The 16,290-nt window shown below is 25.6% G+C and overlaps 1 protein-coding gene across 8 annotated transcripts in view; it reads left to right on the top strand.

The window, feature by feature from the left end:
• LOC129612106 (GATA zinc finger domain-containing protein 14) overlaps positions 1–16,290 on the top strand; it is a 169,129-nt gene that overhangs the window by 18,676 nt on the left and 134,163 nt on the right. Inside the window, exons 1-2 of one of the 8 annotated variants that reach the window (XM_055525612.1) lie at positions 1,753–1,973; positions 2,707–2,817. The exons of the other annotated variants lie outside the window; for them this stretch is intronic. The gene's annotated coding sequence lies outside the window, so the exon portion shown is untranslated. Of the gene's footprint in view, positions 1–1,752; positions 1,974–2,706; positions 2,818–16,290 lie in introns of those variants that run through there. 8 annotated transcript variants of the gene reach the window in all.

The raw sequence follows: 16,290 nt of genomic DNA, 5'->3' as shown, positions 1-16,290 counted from the left end.
GGGATTGAAAAAGTTTTTGTTTTGGAGAAGCAAAAAAATGAATTCGATACAATAAGCGGTAAAAGATATCATTTTTAAACTTTTGAGGGGTCATAATCTTTAAAAGGAAGGTGAGGCGAAAAATTTCTTCTAATGAAATAGATTTTTCCCAAAGATCTATTTGTTTCCAAAATTGTTGTTTTCTTTCTCAAAGGGTGAAGATGTTTTGTTAACCAGCACACGAATAGATGGACGAATGAACAGAGAGAAACTAATAAGTACTTTTATCAATTTTTTTTTAGAAAAATGCTAAAAAGAGAATTAGCTAAAAGATAAGCCATTAATTTTAGAATTTAGAAGCTTAAATAAATTCGTGCAAGTGATTAAAATTTTTACTTTTATTTTAAGACCATATTTTTACACATGCTGTTTATAAAATGCGAAATAACATTCTTCTTATACTCTTGTTCGTTATGAAAAAATGCTAAAATTATAGAATATATTTCGTAATCCAATTGTAATGTACTTAGTAGAATGGTACTTAGAAGAAAATTTTAAAATATTAGATTTGAGTGGCTATATTTCGAAATTGTTAATTGATAAATTAAATAAATACTGAAATTTTTCGAAATTCGAGGTCAAGTGAACTTCATAACATATGATTGTGCAAACTATAGTCTCTATAAATAATTTAAAACTTCCCTAACCCTATTCACTATTATTCACTCTATGCCATGCAAATGAAATCGCATAAAACAAAAAAATATCAGTATCAAATTTATCAAAATGTTTTTTGTTTTATTGAAAGACTTTAAAAATGGAATGTATATGCATTCTTTATCAGTATTACCATATGTTGATGAAAATTATCGAAATATTTAAGAACAAAATATGGATGATTTCTTTTACATACGTTAATTATGTATGAAAACAATTTTAAGAAACACCGGGTTATCTTATCAATAATTCGGGATCAATTATCAATATTTTTGATTAGTCAATTTTATAGAGGCCCTTTACTAGCCTATTAAAGCTAATCGTGTTTTGTAATGTAATGGAGGTGGTGAGGGCGATTTTCGAATGCTTCTAACACACTATTTTCTTGTGGCAATAAAGCAGTTGGTTAACGACAGTTAACAGAAACTTTCCAAGAATAAAAATTTTCCTATGACGAATATAACATAGAATCTGTGCCTTTATCAAATGTTTCAAGAACTTTTTGTAAATTTGTTTTTGGCTTAAATATAAATGTAAATTAAATAACTTTTTAAAGAAAATACTTTTAAATCGAAATTTAATTTCAAAATTGGCAATATAAATATTTTTACTACAATAAAAATATCACCGTTTTATTTATAAATGTGTAAGAATGTGTAAGAATTCGCATGAATGCAAATATGACATAAGATAATATTTCTGAATCTAAGCCAATTTTTGATACAATGAAAAATTTTTTACGGAAGTTTGTTTTTTTTTTTGCATATGGTCTGGTTTCAAATATTTTAACACATTTCGTTTAATCTTGTATACCTAAGTATTTGGTTTGGCTTTTTAACTTATTGAAATTCTCACAAACTTGGCAACAATTTCTATAATCGCTTTCTATTTCTTATCTTTGTTTTTCATATTGCTGCTGATTTCTACACTCCGGAATGCAAAATAAATTTTAGATTTTATTAAGCGGTATTTAGTTTTACTAACAAACGCATTTTTTTGCTATTAAAAAATTTTAAAAAGAATTTATTTCAATAAAAATTTTAAATGTGTTGTAAATGTGAGAATGTGTGCCTTCACACTTAATTATTTGGATCAATAAATGTGAATTTGAAATATTGCAAAAGTCAAAAATTGAAGTAAGAAAATAAATAAAAGAGAGTTTAGTGTTTTGGTAATTAAAAAAGGAAGAGATTGCAACTAGAATTCGAATGTGCCTCAGGAAGTGTTTTCAATTTTAAAACAATTAAAAAAATCAAGAAAAATTTTTAGTCAAATTTGTAATTTCTAAGATAGTTTTTGTCTAAAAAAATTCTTTTAATAATCTAGCTCTCATCTAAATAAGATTTTTCGGATCTATTAAAATTTTCACAATTCAGAATATTTCAATGCTAGATATTGCATTCCAAATCTACTTTCACAATATTATTTATATGAGAATAATTTTCTAAAAATTTTAATTTGCATATTAAAAAATTCTTGTTCATATAATAAAACTGCTATACTAAAAATTATTAGATGTGCACCCACATTCTTTTTAAAATACCTAATGAAAATATACGAGAATGCATGCACATAATATATATACATACATACTAACATATATATAAACATAGTTTGCAATTACAGAACTATACTTTAAAATATTGAATATTTTTCAATAAAAATAAAATATTTCTCGAAATAAAGTAAGGTCACGTAACAAGAATATTTCGTATTTCTCTGTGTTGCCCCTCAATTGTAGGTGTTTAAACTTCGGTTGATACTTATTTCAATTTTTATTATTACTGTTACTGTTACTGTTTTAACAATTTGCCCTATATAAAAATATTAGTGATTATTTCAGTTTGAATTTAGTATTGCTCTAATAAGGTGTTGCTATAATTTTCATATACATAAGAAGCTTTGAATTCAAACGAGAATTCAAATCTGTTACAAAAAGAATTTTTTTGGACAAAAATTTCAAATAATTTTTATCTTACTCGTAATTTCAAAAAAAATTTATTTTAAAAGGTTTTTTATTTTTAAATATGTAAAAGTAAATTTTTTTTGTATAATCGCACATGTTGTTATTACTATTTCGGCAAATCATACAATATGGATTATAACAAAATATTTTAGCAGGTAAGTTGTTTAAAAATTTATGTAAATAAGGCATTAAAAAATCCAGAAAACTTCCAGATTTAAGGAGAAACCAGAATAGATATAGTTTACTTTGTCAAATCTGTGATACTCGTACGAATAAATTATTTTGAATTTCGGAGATAATTGACATACAATTTCATACAACTTTGCTTTTTATATGTCTAGTGCTCTTTTACACATATTTAGTAGTTACCATATAAACCCATAGAATCTAAAAGAGTTTTGCTGAAAATGATGGCCACATCACCATATTTTTTTGTTCAAACCAGTACCTCGAATCATATTCGATATAAATAGGGTTCTGGCATTTACCAAAATAAATCATTTGTGAAAATTTAGAAAACTTAGCTCAATTGGTTTTTGAGTTATAGTTGGGAAGGTTGGGTGACCGACGGACGGGAGGTTGAATATAGGGATAAATATGGTTAAATTGACTCAGAATTCGATCTAATCAAGCACATACTTGAGTCTATATCTCAGACTTCAATGCAAAAACTGCATGTTTCATAAAAAATTATTACACAAAAATTTTTTTAAAACTTTAATGAACTTGTCTCCAATATGATTTGTAACGTGGCGTTTTTTGCTATACATTTAAAGATTTTAAGAAATATAGTTTCTTATAAAAATTGATATCGTAAATATATTAGCACTAAAAATATCGTTATTTCGAGGTTGCATGACATAATAAATATGAAAAAAATTGCATTATAAAAAATATGGTTTCTGCCAATTGCATTTTAAAGATTATAACCAACTGTACACAAACACACAAGAATTGGTAATCTGAAAAAATAAATATATGCATTTCATATTACAACGCTATATTTCATAAGAATATCCTAAAGTTGGCAAAATTAATTTTATTTTTATTCATTCTTAACAGAATATTTGAATAAATAAATTTTTAAGTAATTTTCAACATATGCGGATTATATTTTGTGAATATAAATTACATGTATGTATGTATTGTGATGTCGTCACATATTATCGACACATATTAGTTGTGTGTGTATGGTAAGATAAAAACTATATCAAAAAGAGGGAAGGTACTGCACAAAAGTAGAAATAAAAAAAAGAGAATTCTTTGTTTTAACTTATTTGTTTTTGGAAATTTTTTTTTTTTTGGAATTTATTCTACAAAAAGGATGAAGTAATATCAAGGACATATCAATTCATTTTGCCGATTGCATGAAAATGTTGTTTGTATAAAATGTGACACAAAAGAAAAACAGAAAACATAAAAACACAACAGAATCGAAATCACAGAAAAAATGAAAAATAAATCAGAATTTTCAAAGGTCAAAACGTTACCAGAACCGTTTGTTATTTTCCGACTTTTCTTTTTCGATGCAAAATAATTCGCTGCATCAATCCTATACATATACATATATATATTTACAAAAAAATTCATTTCGAAAGTTATAAGTATTCATACATAATTATAAGAAGTTTAATATACAAAAATTGTATGTAGACATGTGTGCTCACAGTCGAGTAACAATTTAAAGTTTGATTGAGTGAGTGTTATTGAAAATTTAATTTTGAAGTATGAAACATAATTGTTTTTTATAACATAACGAAAGTAGCGGTTCCAACTCCAAATAACAAAATGGAAGGAATAAAAAAAGTAAGAATAGTTTTAAACTTCGTATCATTTCATACATGTTTGATATACAAAATTTTGAAAATATTGTTGTCTCATTTCTATACCAAATTTCATTATTCAAATTATTATAATCTTAATTTCTCATACTACAAGTTATGACACGCATTCTGAAGCAGACATGTAAGTTTTAGTTTTGCAATTGCGATTTGATTGTAGAATCGTTGCGAGCACATCTAACCAACTATACTATTGCGTCAATTCTAATCGGATGCGTTAAATAAAAATTCGATCAGTTTGTTAAAAATTGCAAACCTTTGATTACTTAACTGCATGTGATCATATAGTTGCATGTGTTTGAAATATAAACAAATGGTATACAAATAAGCAATAAAACAGTTGCAAAACTAAAAATTACATATCTATCTGAGCCCTGAGAGTACAAAGGGAGAATAAGAGCACTTTAAATAACATCTAATAATACTTCCGCTCATACTTACGAGTATATTATTAAAGCAATAGTATGAAAATGTTGACTTTACACTGCAAGCTTTTATAAATTTTTGAATTCCAAAAAAACTTCTACTTTCAAGCTGCACGCATAATAATTGATAGTTACTGTCGTAACACATAAATGCATATACTGCTACTAATTTTTTCTTTGACTATCTTGTCTATATACAGGTACATAATTCGTGTAATACAAAACACTTACTCTCTATATAGTTAAAACTCTTAAGTATTATAGTAATATTCTTATTGTATTATAAATAATATCAAAGGACATTTATAGCGCAAAATAATTCTTAAAGAACGAAATAATTTTCTTCTATTGTTTTTTTTTTGTAATTCATTTTCTTTTGTATATTCTTAATTTATATAAATGTGTGGTAGATACTCTTAAGTATTATATATATACGAATTTCAAAAGACCTTGTTTTCGCAAAAGTGTATTCCCTCAAAATTTTCAATATACATGCTATATATTTAAATAAAATGCAATAAAAACGTTATTATTTTTGAAGAATATAAATGAAAGAAATTTAAATGCTTAAAAATTAAAATCCTTCAAAAATTATACGAGGACAATATTTTATAATAGGCATGTTTTATTGTAAAAATATTTGAATATAGGGAGAAAATTACAATGATTTTTTTCTTCTTTTAAAACAACGAATATAAGAATATTGTTACAAACATATACACAATTATTGCAAGAGTTAATACAAAACCATATCAAAGGATTATTAAAAGGGCTGCAATTTATTGTAGTTGTTGAGTGTAAAAAAATAATTTAAATACCAATATAAAGTTTTGATTTCAACATATTAGAGTGTAGAATCCTTTATTTTTACGAAAGGAAAATTTATTTTGTTTAATCAATACATACTTTAAAAAAAATATTTATTGTGCAAATTCATAAGAAGAAAACAAGAACAAAAATTATATTTTAAATTAAAATTATTTTTTTTTTTTAACGAAATAAATAAAATATTTATAAAATATCTATATGTACATATATTGTGCACATTTACAATAAAAATATATCATAAAAATCATTATGAAAATAAAATAGAAAAAATATAAAATAAAAATTTTAATTTAAAAAAAAAATCTTCAATATTTTTACAATTTATTTATTTATTTATTTAAATAGAATGTAGCCATCACATAATAATACAAAACAAAATATAAAAATATTTCTTTAAAGATCCTTTCTCTATATAATATGCCTTGATACTTTGAAAATTACTCATAATATCCTTATAAGGATGTTGATTTAATGGAATGTATGATATTTTTCTATATTATTGTATATACGTATATATATACAATGTATACCTTGTGTCTACCCATAATTTTTTTAATTCTATACAATTTGTATTTTTTTATGATGACTAACTAAAATAAATTTCATAATGTCCTAGTTTTTTTTTTTAATAGAAAATAATAAATAATAATAATAATGCAATTTCAAAAATTCAAAAAAAAATAATGTTAAAGATTAAATTATATTTGTATAGGTTAAGTGCATTATGCAGGGTGTTTTACATATGGTGGTAAATAATTTCAGGGTTGATTCTTTAAAAATTTCCATCAAAAAAGTGTATGAGTGAATGAGGAGTGTGAAGCGGGGGAGTCGGGGAGTAGTGTAGATATACTTGTTTTCCTACAGTCTGTTGAAAAAAAAATATTGTACGGGTTAATTTTTATCTCTCATAGTAGGGCATCAAATACAAACAAAAAATATAAAAATACAAAAAATAACACAAATTTTCAAGATTTTGAATCTAGATTTTAAATCTAATGGCTCAAATCTAATTTATTTTAAGACCGAAATAAGAGTAATTAGTCGTACGTAATACAACCTTCTGACACAAAAATTTGGCACCTCTTTTCAACTGGCAGTAGTTCGGAAACAATTATATCTGCACCCCTCCCCATCTCAAACAATTTCCATCACCAAAGAATCATCCCTTAAGTTATTTGCCACTCTATGTGAAACAGCCTGTATACCTAATAGACATATATTGTGTATACAGGGTGTCCGGGACTCAATGGTATTCCCGAAGCAGAGTGATAGAATACATGCAGACGAACAAAAAACACCTAGTGACATTTTCCTTTTTGGGCCCTTGTTCTCGAGTTATGGGGCATCAAAGTTGGAACATCCAAAAACCGGCTTATTTTCACATTTTTATTTATAACTCGGGAAATGTGACAGGTATATTCAATCTTGTACACTCGTTTTAAAGCTAATGAAATACTCATTCTAACGGTTTACCAGCGGTTGCAAATACTTTTTTAGTTTCAGAGATATTTAAGTGCAAAGTCAAAATTTGTTAAAAATTTTTTTTTTAAATTTTCGTTTAACCGTCATTTACTCATAATTCCTCGTTATCAACCTATCATTTTTTTTACAGGAAGACGAGCCCTATATTGTGACCTTCATTTTGATATGACATAATGTGAGAAAAATTTTAGAAATAACATGTCTATCAGGCGAAAACTGAGGCCAAAACCTTAGAAAATTAACTAAAACAACGTATTTTTCAAACAAAAACAAATTTTTTTAATCTTTATTACGCAGTATTATGCATTATTAACTTGTACTTTTTCTTTTCCAAAACGAAAGACATTTGCATTACCTTTTTTTCTCCACAAAATATTTCCAAAAGTTTCAGGAATATCGTGTCTACGAGGATCAAATTTATAAAAAACAACAAAAGCGAGATTTTTCACGATAAATTAGTTATAATTCAAGAAACGTTCACCCTTTAACCTTCTTTGTGTTTTATTATTATTCAAAAAATGTAATTAGTGATCTTCACCTGTAGGTAATATAGAAAATTTTAATTTTCTTGTTACTTACAAGAGTGTTTTTTATTAGGAAAGCCAAATTAAAGTGATCAAAATTAACTAAAATGCTATTTATACAAATTTTTCTATTTCATATCCTTAATAATAGTTTAAATAATATGAATCAAAATTAAAAGTACTTTTTTTAGGTGAAGTTCATTAGTGTTTTAAATCTTGATGAAACAGAAATTTTCCAATTTTTTTGATACTTAAGTTGATTTAAATAAAAGCGAAAAGTGGTTGGAGCAATAGGGTCCAATGTAGTTATGATAAAAAGTATTTAATTTTTTTTTCTGATTAAGAATACTAAAATACTTACTAACTCTACTTTCATGTGAATAAGAATATTAAAAGTACCAATTAAAAGTATTAGTAAAAGTATTATTATAAGGATATATGGATATAAAAAAAAGAAGTTTACTTACAAAAAAACGTTCTTGTAAATAATATGAAAATTAAAATTTTCCACATTAACTATACCTGAAGATCAACAATTGGATTTTTAGAATATGTAATATCAAAATACGCAGATGATCAGAGGGTGAACATTACTTGGATTATAACTAATTTATCGATTATAACTAATTTTTTTATAAATTTGATCCTCGTAGACACGATATTCCTGAAACTTTTGGAAATATTTTGTGGAGAAAAAAAGGTAATGCAAATGTCTTTCGTTTTGGAAAAGAAAAAGTACAAGTTAATAATGCATAATACTGCGTAATAAAGATTAAAAAAATTTGTTTTTGTTTGAAAAATACGTTGTTTTAGTTAATTTTCTAAGGTTTTGGCCTCAGTTTTCGCCTGATAGACATGTTATTTCTAAAATTTTTCTCACATTATGTCATATCAAAATGAAGGTCACAATATAGGGCTCGTCTTCCTGTAAAAAAAATGATAGGTTGATAACGAGGAATTATGAGTAAATGACGGTTAAACGAAAATTTAAAAAAAAAAATTTTTAACAAATTTTGACTTTGCACTTAAATATCTCTGAAACTAAAAAAGTATTTGCAACCGCTGGTAAACCGTTAGAATGAGTATTTCATTAGCTTTAAAACGAGTGTACAAGATTGAATATACCTGTCACATTTCCCGAGTTATAAATAAAAATGTGAAAATAAGCCGGTTTTTGGATGTTTCAACTTTGAGGCCCCATAACTCGAGAACAAGGGCCCAAAAAGGAAAATGTCACTAGGTGTTTTTTGTTCGTCTGCATGTATTCTATCACCCTGCTTCGGGAATACCATTGAGTCCCGGACACCCTGTATATGTGTCTGTGTACATATGTATATAATATTCAATTACAAGTCCCATTATAAATAAAAACGAATGAATTAAATAAAGTCGTTTTCGTTTCTTTTATAATTTTAAAATGCTTATGTTATACAATACATACATATATGGTACATCTATGCTGTCGCACTTGAAATGTTTAGGGTTGAAGTATTTAGGTACATGAAAATTTTATTTGAAATTCTGTATAAGTACAGTGATTTTTCATTTTACAAATTTATTGCCAGTTGAACGATTTAATTAAATTTAATTTAATTATTGTGGTGTATTCCATTTGAAAAGACTGGATAATTAGATTTCAATTAAATGACAAGTAATACAAAAATACAAAATGAAGGATTCTATTGCATTGTAAGATCTGCTAGAAAATGATCCTCGATACGTTGAAATTTAACAATTTCTTGAATTAGATATTTTCAATCTAGTTTTTAAACTATTTAGAAAAAATTTTGATTACGAAGCTGCGTAACGTAAAAAAGCTAATATTTCTTAAAATCCTATAATTTCGAACTCTTAAGAGATTATAACTAATGTAAATATTCATAAGAAAGCCCTTGTTCTATGGCTTCCAAATCATGTTTGATTATGCGCTTATCTGACACAGAAACGGAATTATTCTTAAAATTTCAAAAAGTAAAACAAAAGTTTCTTTAATACAAAAGCTGTTAAGTTGTGAATGTTGTCTTCATACAAAGTGTTATCTACTATATTCTTTAGCAGTACACTTTGATACCAAACACGTCGCATATTTTGATGGTGTCGGAGTACTTTTTTCATATTCGCCATATTCCAATAATTTTTAACACAAAATACACAAAAACTAATTTAATCCCATCACTTATAAGCACTTTGCTTTGCTTACATTAAATTTAAAGCAGGACGGACAATCTAGATAACGTGTATTACCTTTATAGACTCTCTGCAGTATAAATTTTTAATATTTCTTTTTAAAATTTCTATTATTATCTTGTATTGTACATAATATAAGGCTTATATCAATTAAAACATTAAAAATTCTATATGCAAAAAATACATTAAAAAAACAACAACAAAAAAGAAATCTTAAATAAAATTTTAATAGCTTTTCATATAGGAAAAAGATTTTATTTTTAAATTGAAAATTTTTATAATAATTTTTAATGTAAGATTTTTTTTTTGTTATCTTTAAGTACATTTTATACGGTTGATCTATGCTACTTTTATATAAAATTTTTATAAACGAATAACACACTCATATTACAAATTCTTCAAGAATTATTAAACAGGATTAATGAAAATTATGTGTAGTTGAACTATTTTAATTTATTCTATAAATATATGTCTGTATGTACTTGTATGTACAATATTTAATTCTAGGAATATGATAGAACATGAATTTTAGTATTTAAATACTGTCATAAATTTATATTGAATTTAATTTGATATGCAAAATATTGAAAAAATATAAAATGAAATTTTAATATTAAAATCTTAATGTCATTGTCAATTAATAAAAGAGCACATAAACGTTATTTTTATATTTTTATTAATATTTTATAGCATTATGATTATGAGGTTACGAAAAACTCAACGTCAGTAGAAAAAATAATTGCTATTTTATTATTAATTAAATCCTGTTGTATGTTAAAGAAGAGTAGAACCTGTAGAACATGCATACTTTCTTTTGTTATCATTAAATTCTTTTTCTATACTTAATCCTTTATGAATTTTACAATATGTGCACAAATGCGAATTAAAATAAAAATATAAAATAATTTCAAATATTCAAACCTGCAGGAATTTTGTAAATTTGTATTTAGAATAATTTTCGCAAAAGAACAGACTGACTTCAATGCTCTTACTACTATTCTAATTGAGTTATTCGAAATTCAATTGAGTTATCCGAATTCAAATTGCATATTTGCAAGATCAAAGCGTGTCCAAATAACCACACACAATGTAGATCTAATTGACTTTTTAAAGAGTTTTCCTGCCATGCCTAACATGCAGAATGGTCTGTATGACGGTGTTGGTAATCGTCTTCAATTGCCTTTATTGACTATTCTTGCCGATTTAAATCTTTACCAAAAAGATCTTCTTTCAAACTTTTGTTGCGTACATACTGAACATTTTTTGTGAACTATTACTTTGATGAACTTATAATGAATTTCGCCAGGTGCAGCCGCTTTCTTTATTTCTATATTGCTTCTTCCGAATATTATTGCGTAAATGTTAGGAATTAGGATTTCTTTATTTACGTCTAGTGAAGGCTCATCTCTGCATTTCGGTTAAGTTGAGAAAACAATGTGTTGTGAACTTTTGCCTATGAATTTTACAATATAATTCATACGAATCAAAATTAACTTCCTTGCATCGGTTAAAATCTATGTAGCGGCATCTAAAAGTTGCCTCGTCATTTCACGTGTTGAAAACAATTAGTTTTCCCATATTATTATAGATCCATTATTGATTTTTCTCTTCGTTTAGTTTGAAACATACCCCAGTTTACCGCTCTAGAACTGATGTCTTATCTGAAAATTTCGTTCCGCTCAATTTCCAATTAATTCTGCAAAGTCCTGAATTTTCTTTTTTATTCGGTATACTCTATTTAAGATTAATTTTGTGTTAGGTGACATCTCATTATGCAATATTTGTCGCCTCTTAACCACACAACATCCGCTTCTTCTCTTTGCGTAATGATTGGAAACTTCACGAGGCAGTTTTGTCATATAGCGTAAATTACGATTGCTCTAATTTCGACATAGTTCTCGTATTACTGCACTACACAACCTGAATCTCCATTTTATTCGATATTTTGTTATTATAGCTTCAACATATTCATATTCATTCAACATGTATCAGCATTTTATTTTTAAATTCAACAACTTCATGTTTAATAGGGTACATTCAAAGTGATTCAAAATGACACAATATTTCCCATATTCTTTGTTAAAAATATATATATACTCGTACATTAATAAAATATTAAATATTTCAGGGTTATTAAAGTATAATAAAAAATTCAAATTGCTTTTATGAACATTAAATATTGTATAGTTAATAATGTGTGCTTTTCCTATCCCTATATAAATATTTTAAAACTATTATACAGTTAAACTTATCCGTAATGACTTCAAAAATTAAAAAAAAAACAAATCACACGCACATATGAAGCAATTAAAATTGATGCAATTATTTAAAAAAATATTTTGAAATTTTTAAATTTGTTTAATAATAACAATTAAGGGCATTAAATTAGTTTCTATTAGAAAATAGATAGTGGGACAGAAGTGTGTTAAGAAGTGTGTCTAAATAATAATACATTCTCCTTCTATATTTACATGACTAACGAAAACTTTTCCCTCTAAACTATAATAACACAATAGAAATTCTTCAAACTTTAAAAAAAAATTTTTCGTTTATGTAAGAAAAATCTTAAAAAATCTCAATTAAAAAAAAAAACACAATAATATTGAAAGCGACAAAGCTATAGAGAAATGACACAATTTTTCTGTATTTGCGTTGTTTAAAATTTGTCGTTATCTTGATTCTAAGTGGAACATTTTTCGAAATCATAATTAAAATAATTTCAAAAGTTATGAAAATAAAAATAGTTTTATTGAAAATGTTTCATAACTTTTTTTAGGATCTACTTATTGGAGGTGTTATTCAATAGTAATAAAAACAAATAAATATTTTTACAAAATTTTAAAGATAAAAATCATTTAAAAATTTCTTAAAATTTTGGGAAACATGCCAATAATAAAAATTTAAAGTAAAACCAAGAGCAAAACAAACAACTATATTTATTTCTTTGAAAAAATTTCACGAAAATTTTTGATATTTCTAAAAAGTAGTTTTTACTGTTAGAATTTACCAATATTCGATATTTTTAACACTTTTTTTTACCAAAAAAAAAAAAAAATGGAAAAAAAATAATTACTGGTTTCACTTAGGCTATGTGTCCGTGTGTCTGTGGCTTGCTTCTTCTACTGTAATACAGCATAGTCAAACATTAAAATGACCAAGTGGCCTTTAAAATATCTAAAACCCGTTATCTAATACCCGTTTTTTGTTTTCAAATTTTTGATATAGTTTTCCTTTTAGACCGTTAGTTTCAGAAGTTTGACATTTTGTTCGAAGAAAATTTTTTGCTAACTCTACCTTTCCTAAATTATCGCCACTCGAAGTTTCCTTAATTTGAATTTCGGGCGCCTTATATTTTCCAAATTGCCATGCCATTTAAAAATTCCAATAAATATTTATCTTAATTCAATTACTTAACTGTCGAGTTTTTTTTTTCCTTTGTTCACTCCTAGAAGGAGCATAGGGCTAAGTGCATGATTTCTCATGCACCAGTTTCATAGCGTCATAGGGTTTAACTAGGTAGGTGACTTGCCTGCCGTAGTTTTTATTTATATATTAATTATTTGAGGTTATTAATATTTACTATTTATTTTTCTTAGTTTTTTTTAATATCGAATATTAGGAATATTTGAAAATTACTTGTATAATATTTTTATTAGTATTGTATATATTATTAAGTTATAATAATATTGAATATAATTTTTATAGTGACCTGACCGGGGTTTGAACCCGAGACCCTTTGGTTAAAGGACCGGTGCCATAACCACTGCACCAATGGTCAGATTGGTTCTTACTTATCTCTTAAATATCACTTGCACAAACTGGGCAAATCAGATTCCCTTTTGTGTGAATTCTACCGAGACGACGAGGAGACGACCGCACATAACTTAGATATTTACTTGGAACTGGAATAGTATAAGTGGAAAGTAGAAGGGCTATAATAATATTTGTCTGCGGTGGTTCGATGGGAAGAATTCCTTTGCTAATATCTCCCTCCAACAATCTAGTTCCATACGGCCACTCCTTAATTTCCCGACTTTACGACCATTCCTTTTTTTTTTTTTGCCTCATCCGAAATGTATGCAATATTTTTGATGTACGTAATTATTTTTGTATATGAATGAAAGTAATTTAAATACTGAATTAGATTGTTTCTGAAAACTAATATTTTCATTTATTCCAGGGAAAAATATTAGTTTGCAAATCATTGGTTTGATTCTACTTCATTTTTTAAGAGAAAATTCATCAATATTATTTTAAATTTTTTCTGAATTCTTAAACAAAACCCATATCGCTTTTATTCATTCCGAATTCTCCTTGAATTTTCATGGTATCCAAACTAAATTTTCTCATAAAAATTCAGGATTAAAGTCAGGTAAATATTAAAAAGTTGGTATAAGTCAAATTTTTATATCGACATTATATTTTTATTTATTTTCTGAAAGTAACCATAGAATTTATCATTATAACTTAATAAATATAAAAAAAAGAAGAAAGTATAATAGTTATTTCCTTATATTTAAAAAAAAAACTCGGTAACTATCGTGTTTCATTTTAATAATTTCCATGTAGTAATTCCATAAAAATTTTTTTTACGGTTTACTATTTTTCCATTATAAAAATTTTTATAATACAATTTGTATACGTACATATGTATGTATGTACACAGTTTTATATTATGATAGTACTCGTAAGCCTGGAAGGCGTAACAAATGAAAAAGAGGAACAGTAAAAACATTTAAAATACTTACTTATTTTTTTTTTTTCATTTTGTTCTTGTAATTTTTTTACTTTAATACATTTTACATAGAAAATGAATGTAGTGGAAAATTATTTCAAGGAAATTTTTTTTTTTTTTGTAAATTTTTAAATATTACACAGAAGAACATTTTTTCATTCTTTTGTTGTCTTTATAGAAGGCACGAAATACCATCCTATGTATACATGTGTATATAGATACAAAAAATAAAATAATCTCAATGGATCGATATTAAAAATTGATACAAACTATATAGAATAGTGTTATACTATTTTACCTATTCACCTACATTTATACAACTTATATACCAATATATTAATCATCATATTGCAGTATTGTACACAATATAACAATGAGTGTATATAAAAACTAAATTAAAATGTTTGTTCATAATAAAAAATCTGACGCCGGTCTGTCTATATGTGGTAGTCAGGCAAAAATTAAGAATTTTTGCAAGAAACAGGATTATATACATACATATATATATATATCATAATGTATTACACTTTTTATAAACAATGAACTAATAGACAATATCTCTGTCTATATGTATAAAATTTAGAACATTTTAAATTATTATAAGCACATATATACACACATTGTATATAAAAGGGGAAAAGGTAGGCAAGAAAAACTTATAATCTAAAATCTAAACAAAACAAAATTGGTGGTGTAAATCTACTAATTTCATAGTTCTAATAATAAATCTATTTATATCGTATATCCTGTTAGTTTTATATATGTGTGTATTCAATTTATATTTTTGATGTAAAAGTTCCCAAAAAGTGAAAATTATAAATTGAAAGGATTTCGAAAGGAAAATTTTATGAGAGAAAAAAAATAACAAAATTTGAAAGGAAAATTTTTCACTTTCTATTTAGGAATTTTTTTTTTAAATTTTATGAAACGCGTTATGTTTGGGAAAGAACTAGCGGATTTTCATAGAATTTGTAACTGAAAAATTTGCTAGAAGAAATACAATAGAATCGAGACAAAGAAATTTATCCTAAAGTTTTACGATTTTCCTCCATATATGTATGTACATACATATGTATGTATAGATTTATATTTGGTTATAAACCAAACCTTTCCAAATTTGATATAAATCTCTTCAACTGTAAAAATTTGATCATTCCCAAATATTTGTTCTTTTTTTGCTTTTATAATTAAAATGGCATATAGTCAACAATAGTTTGTCAAATAAAAAAATGTGTAGTTTCTAAAAATATTGTAACGATACAATCGATGATACATTTATCTAGGATTTTTATTATGAAAAACTGATCTGTGAAAATACTTTTGGTGTTTCAGTCATAAGACTTGTATAAGAACAGCATTTTAATAAATATTTTAATTTTATCTGCAAAGTAAGTAATTTGTGAGAGGAAAATAAAAATTTTTTAAATAATTAATTTTTTTTGGTGAACAACGAAAATATTTTCATACAAATGCAGGGCAGATGAAAAGTAGAGACACTTGAGATGGTAAAATTGAAATTCTTTTTTTTCGCAGAGTCAGTGACCTACTCTTTTTTAGTTAGACAGTGATTGATTTACACAGATTTTAAAAAATTATTTTCGGTTTG

Source organism: Condylostylus longicornis, unplaced genomic scaffold (assembly GCF_029603195.1).
Source record: "Condylostylus longicornis isolate FDR11 unplaced genomic scaffold, ASM2960319v2 ptg000055l, whole genome shotgun sequence".
Classification (NCBI taxonomy): Eukaryota; Metazoa; Arthropoda; class Insecta; order Diptera; family Dolichopodidae; genus Condylostylus; species Condylostylus longicornis.
The sequence above is the reverse complement of the archived record's forward strand: the minus strand, read 5'-3'. Positions and strand labels throughout refer to the sequence as shown.